The following is a 6837-nucleotide window of genomic DNA, read 5'->3' as shown; positions in this document are numbered from 1 at the left end:
TTCAGTGAAGTGTGTGTGTCGGGCGGTCACACTTCAAACAGCATCCAACAGGTTGACAAATTAACTGGAGGTGTTCTTGCTTTGACAGCACGTATAGTAAAACTGGAACAATACAGAGAAAATTGGCAGGACTCCTACATACAGATGACACACAGATTCGTGAAGTGCTCCATATGTTTTGTGTATGGATCTGACTTTTGGACAATGTTAGCTTTTACATATTCAAAAAAGAAAAGTGAACCAACAAGAATGAAAGGGATCCTGAAACTGAATATAAACAGACAGAAATAAACCTAACTATATTTAAATAAGTAATATAACCATTCTGAAGGAAAATAAAAAACCGATCAGGATAACTTTTGAACACAGTACTTTGACTATATTCCCTTAGTCTAAAAACAAAACAAAAATGCAAACAAATATTGAACATTATTTAATAGATTGTTTTCGGGGACTTCCCTGGTGGCGCAGTGTTTAAGAATCCGCCTGCCAGTGCAGGGGACACAGGTTCGAGCCCTGGTCCGGGAAGATCCCACATGCCGTGGAGCAACTAAGCCCATGCGCCACAACTACTGAGCCTGTGTGCCACAACTACTGAAGCCCATGCGCCTACAGCCCGTGCTCCGCAACAAGAGAAGTCACCCCAGTGAGAAACACGCGCACCGCAACGAAGAGTAGCCCCCGCTTGCCGCAACTAGAGAAAGCCCGTGTGCAGCAACGAAGACCCAACGCAGCCAAAAATAAATAAATAATTAATTAATTTAAAAAAAGATTTTCTTTAGTGGAATGGATATAGCAATTCTGAAACTATTTGGTGTATATCATAACACTGAACAAATGAAAATAAGACGTTGATGCCGTTGAGAGCCAGAGTTCTCACTGTGGGAAAAGGGAGATGCAAATCAGGAATTGGAGAAAGAACCCTGTGGTGTTGAACTGGAATTAGAGGTACCAGTACTGAATTCATGATTAAAAATAGTTGAACTATCTTAAGCTGCCTTTCTTCCTTGGCTCTGTTTACTTAAAGGGCCTAGAAGCAGTTACTCCCCAGTAGCAATGGATATATCTGGTGCCCAGATCTCGGCTTCTAAATAGCATTCCCCACCTAAAGGGGTGCTCTTTTGGAGAGAGGGATGATTTCCAAGGCTAGACAGGGAAAATACTAGATGAACCTGGAACACGGTATTATACCAGAAAGCAAGGAAATGCTAAAAAAAAAATGAGCATGTGTTAAAAGGACACAGAAGCCAGCTTAAAAGGGGTCTCTATGGCCAAATCTAGGACAAGTTGAACAATAAAATGAATAATGACAATGATGGATTATAACCTATTAAATAAAATAAGAATCCATGAGTTTTTTTTTTTTTTACTGGTGATAATAAACAAATATATAGATAAATAAGAGAGAAGGGAAAGATCTTGCTTACAATAGAATGCTAACTAAAAAAATGTAGATGGACTAATGGAGTTATAGAATCACCATCTTTTTTTTTTTTGGCTGCACGGCTTGTGGGACCTTAGTTCTGCGACCAGAGATTGAACCCAGCCCACAGCAGTGAAAGCACAGAGTCCTAACCACCGGGCCACCAGGGAATTCCCTAGCATCACCATTTTGCAACTATCATAGTAATTGATTCAGGCAAGAATTATCGGTGAATGTGGAAACCTTTGGGCAAAAGTTTTGACGAGGAACAGGATATTTACATAGTCTCAGCATACCTCTCCAGAGATTACTCATTATTTACATAGGAAAAAAATACTAACTTCTGTTTTTGGTGCAGTGGTTAAGAATCCGCCTGCCAATGCAGGGGACACGGGTTCGAGCCCTGGTCCAGGAAGATCCCACATGCAGAGGAGCAACTAAGCCTGTGCACCACAACTACTGAGCCTGCGCTCTAGAGCCTGCAAGCCACAACTACTGAGCCCTCATGCCACAACTACTGAAGCCTGCGTGCCTAGAGCCTGTGCTCTGCAACAAGAGAAGCCACCGCAATGAGAAGCCCCCGCTCATAGCAGCTAGAGAAAGCCCGTGGGCAGAAACAAAGACCCAATGCAGCCAAAAATAAATTTTTTAAAAATTTTGTGCCAAAAAAATACTAACTAGTGAAGACCTATCAGATACCACCTTAACCAACTGATCAAAATGAATACGATCAATAATGGGACCAGGTAACTCCGTATTTCTACTCACGTGACACACCATCCCATAGGTGGTATTCCTGCCCACTCCAAAAAAAGAAAAATGTAAATCTCATCATAAGGAAATAGGACACAAACCCAAATAGAGGGAAATTCTATAAAACAGTGGCCTGTACTTAAAAAAAGTCAGTATCATGAATAACAATCTATTTTAGATTAAAAGAAACTAAAGAGTCATGACAGGTAAATGCAATGCATGATTAGGGATCAAGCACTGGATCAGACCTTGTATAGGATGGAAAACTGCTATATAGGATATTATCAGGCCAATAAGTGAACTTTGAATGTGGACTATAAATAAGAACTATATCAGTGATAAAGTTCCTGAATGTAATCTTCATACTGGGGGTGGGGGTGGGGAGAGGGGTGTATAGGTATGTAAGAGAATGTCCTTGTTCTTAGAAAATACACACTGAAGTACTTAGGGTGTTAGGGGTAAAGGCTCCAATTCAAATGGTTCAGAACTCCCTCACCACCACACACACATACATCTATATATTTACGTGTGCATGTATACACATATACACACACACAGATAAAGAGACTGTGGCAAAATACTAACTTTTGGTGCCCCTGGATAAAGAGTATATGGGAATTCTTTGTAATATTTTTACAACTCTTCTGAAAGTTAGGAATTATTTTAGAGTAAAAAGTTTAAAAATAAATTGGAGATGAGTAAGTAGAAACAGTATGTAGATAACCCTTTTGAGAAATTTGGCTGTGAAGGGGAGCAGAGAAGTAGACCCAGAGTCAGAGTTGTAAAATATCTCTTCGAAGATGGGAGAAACTAGAATAGGTTTGCATGGTGATGAGAACAATGATGGGCCTCAGTTCCTCCTTTTTAAGAAGAGAGATTTGATGATATACCCTTTCCTCAGGCCCTCTAAGACTCTCCTACCTTTAGATACTGTGAGCTCCTCTGAAAACACATTTTATTCCTTAAACTTCAACCAGGAAAAGACATTTGGGCTACCACTGGAGGGCAGTACAAAATGATGCTGCATGTCATTCTGATGGTTTTATTGTTTCAGCTGCTGGAACAAAACAAAGCCCTTTACATGATTTTCTCTCAAATGTGTTACAAGAAATAAACCTCCTTCTAACGTACAACTTTTCTTTTTTTAAACATCTTTATTGGAGTATTATTGCTTTACAATGGTGTGTTAGTTTCTGCTGTATAACAAAGTGAATCAGCTGTATGTATACATATATCCCCATATCTCCTACCTCTTGCGTCTCCCTCCCACCCTCCCTATCCCACCCCTCTAGGTGGTCGCAAAGCACCGAGCTGATCTCCCTGTGCTATGCAGCTGCTTCCCACTAGCTATCTCTTTTACATTTTTTAGTGTATATATGTCCATGCCACTCTCTCACTTCGTCCCAGCTTACCCTTCCCCCTCCCCGTGTCAAGTCCATTCTCTACGTCTGTAACGCACAACTTTTCGCAAATGTTTTACAGAAGAAAAGCCCAGCATAATTCATAACAGGAGTTTGGCAGGCGGAGTGAAGTGGTGAGAGGGTCTCATGCTTGGAAAAACGCCTGTCACACAAGTTTAATAAAGAATAAATGATAACGGAAAATTTAGAGCATGTCAGAGTTGGAAGGGACCCTAGAGAAGGATGACTGCAGCCCCCTTTTTAAAGATAGCACCTTGGGTCCAGAGGAGGGGAAGGACTTGGCCAAAGCTACGATGACAGAGAAGGTAATGGTTTCAACATTTATCTGGTTAGTCTGTGAAGAAAGATGTTGTGATATCTTCAAATGACATCATAAATATAGCTTGCAAAGAGACTGACCCCATCATTGATATTGATACTGAGTTCCTGAAAAAATTGTGACACCTCAGTTGCGAGACTGTGTCCCTTCCGTCTTCCTCAACCTTGGGAGAATATGACAATTTGCCTTCCACTCTTATCTGCTGCAACCGGTCCTAATGCTCTGGACAGCATAATTCTGATCATATCCAGCCTATTTCCCACACCTTTCTCACAGGAGCTTCAGACCCATAAGGGATCACTGTCAGGCTTTCCTACCAACATTGGGGGGGTGGAGTTGAAGGCTATTGGAAAGAAAGTGAATGGGCATGCGGCAGTCCATTGTTCGGAAAGAAACAGCCGTATCAGTGCATTTGCGGGGAAGTGATCTTAAAAGGACAATCAGAAAATCCTAGTGAAATGTAAAAACTCTAAATATGACCTAAGTACATAAAGGAAAAGAAAGACTTTAGACTGATCAAAATACAGAAAGCAATATGACTTCATATCACGCTAATAAGTAGACTCAATTACATAGAAGGCCCTTAATGTCACTATTACCTACATAAAATGTTCAGGCATTAGCCTGGCATTTTAGCTCCCACCCCATGCTCCAGCCATAGTTTCCTGAACACTCGCTGCCACGGTACAACTGCTATGATATATCAGGCTATGCTCTATACTTGCTCCATTTTGAGGCTCATCTCAAATGCCACCTTCTTTGCCTGCATTCCTTTATCTGACCCTCACACTTACTTGAAGATTCTTTTCGGCTACAGCCATTGCATGTGCCTGTCTTTAGCATTCATTTCATTCTGCCTTGTCTTCCCCACTACATAGTGAGCACTTTGAGGTCTTACTACTACTATTTTTTTTAAATTTATTTATTTTATTTATTTACTTTTGGCTGCTTTGGCTCTTTGTTGCTGTGTGAGGCTTTCTCTAGTTGCGGCGAGCGGGGGCTACTCTTCGTTGCGGTGCACGGGCTTCTTATTGCGGTGGCTTCTCTTGTTGCAGAGCATGGGCTCTAGGCATGTGGGCTTCAGTAGCTGTGGCACGCGGGCTCAGTAGTTGTGGCTCACAGGATCTAGAGCACAGGCTCAGTAGTTGTGGTGCACAGGCTTAGTTGCTCCGTGGCATGTGGGATCTTCTCGGACCAGGGCTCGAACCCGTGTCCCCTGCATTGGCAGGCGGATTCTTAACCACTGTGCCACCAGGGAAGCCCTACTACTATTATTTTAGGGATTGTTTCCATTCATTAATAATCTACCAATAATCTTTCTTATCTTTCTATACCTCTCCTGTCTTTCCAGCTCACTCACTCCAACAGTTCTTTGGTTCCCCCCTTGGCCCTACAATCTAGTGATCCTAACACCTGTTCACCATTCCTTACCCATTTCATGTCCTCTCACTTCTCTTTTTATCCACTTCACTTCCAAGGTCAAATGTTATCATCATTCCCTTGATATGTCCTCTCCTCTCCTGCCCCGTCTTGCTTTGTTATTTTGCTTCACAAAATCCCTACGCTGGACAATCTAACTCTTCACTTACTCTCCACCTTTGGGAAAGTGGATGAAGGAAAACCCACAACTATATCAACTGGACTCTTAAAATTCATCACCACTAACCTTATGTGGGCTGTTAGTGCTACCTGGGAATCATTTTATTTTAAAAGTCCATCCACTTTCCCTAAATGATTATTTCATACCTTTTCTTTCCTCAAACTTCTGACACCTTCCGCTTTCTTTTCCCTCTCAGCAGATAGCTCACCCACCTGCATCCATGCGTGCATACCCAGTCCTCTCTTCGGTACTCTAAAAATCAATCCTTTCCTCTCTGCTCCAGCAATCCTCTCTCTTACCTACATAATTAATACTTCACTTTCCAAAGGATCATCCCATCAGCTTAAAAAAGTGCTATGTTATTTCTTACCTTAAAAAACAAAATCTCTCCTGACTCCATATCCCCTTCTAGCTACCACACTTGCATCTGCTGTTCTTTTTACCTTGATTGCCACCCATCCTAGATATACTCTTGGTCAGTCTCTTACTTTAAGTCTTTTCTCAAATGTTTCCTTATCCATGAGGACTTTTCTGACCACCCTTAGACTCTCAGCCTCTCCCATATAAGCTCATATAAGCTCCCATCTATCTTTCTTCCTTCCCTAATATATTTTTCTCCTATCAACTTATGATTATATATATACATATTCATCTGTATGTGTATATATGTATACAATCATAAGTAAATAAGGAGAAAATATATGATTTATAAATTATATTTATAATTTATAAATATATATTATTTATTTATTTATAATTTTTTTTAAAGCCTTTATTCTCACTAACATGATTTTTTTTTAATTTATTTATTTATTTTATTTATGGCTGTGTTGGGTCTTCGTTTCTCTGCGAGGGCTTTCTCTAGTTGTGGCAAGCGGGGACCACTCTTCATCGCAGTGCGCGGGCCTCTCACTATCGCGGCCTCTCCTGCCACGGAGCACAAGCTCCAGACGCGCAGGCTCAGCAATTGTAGCTCACGGGCCCAGTTGCTCTGAGGCATGTGGGATCTTCCCAGACCAGGGCTCGAACCCGTGTCCCCTGCATTGGCAGGCAGATTCTCAACCACTGCGCCACCAGGGAAGCCTTTTATTTATAATTTTATATATAGTTTATATAATTGTCACTCTTCCCCCATTGAAATATAAGCTGCATGAAGGCAGAGTTTTGTTTGTTTTGTTTACCGTTGTATCCTCAGTACCTAGAACAGTGCCTAGCACATAGTAGACTCAACAACTATTTTTAAAATAAATGAACAAATCCTCATGATAACCCTACAAGGTAGATCTACTTTTATCTCCTCCATTTTATAAATGAGGGAACT

At 41.1% G+C, this 6837-nt stretch overlaps 1 non-coding gene across 1 annotated transcript; it reads left to right on the top strand.

The window, feature by feature from the left end:
- Nucleotides 1-70: 70 nt before the first annotated feature.
- On the top strand, nt 71-179 carry LOC132354633 (U6 spliceosomal RNA). The gene has a single exon (XR_009499355.1). It is a non-coding gene; the product is annotated as a U6 spliceosomal RNA (small nuclear RNA).
- Nucleotides 180-6837: the final 6658 nt, after the last annotated feature.

This window comes from Balaenoptera ricei, chromosome 1 (genome assembly GCF_028023285.1).
Source record: "Balaenoptera ricei isolate mBalRic1 chromosome 1, mBalRic1.hap2, whole genome shotgun sequence".
NCBI lineage: Eukaryota > Metazoa > Chordata > Mammalia > Artiodactyla > Balaenopteridae > Balaenoptera > Balaenoptera ricei.
Note: the sequence above shows the minus strand (reverse complement) of the source record. Positions and strands in the feature narration are given on the sequence as shown.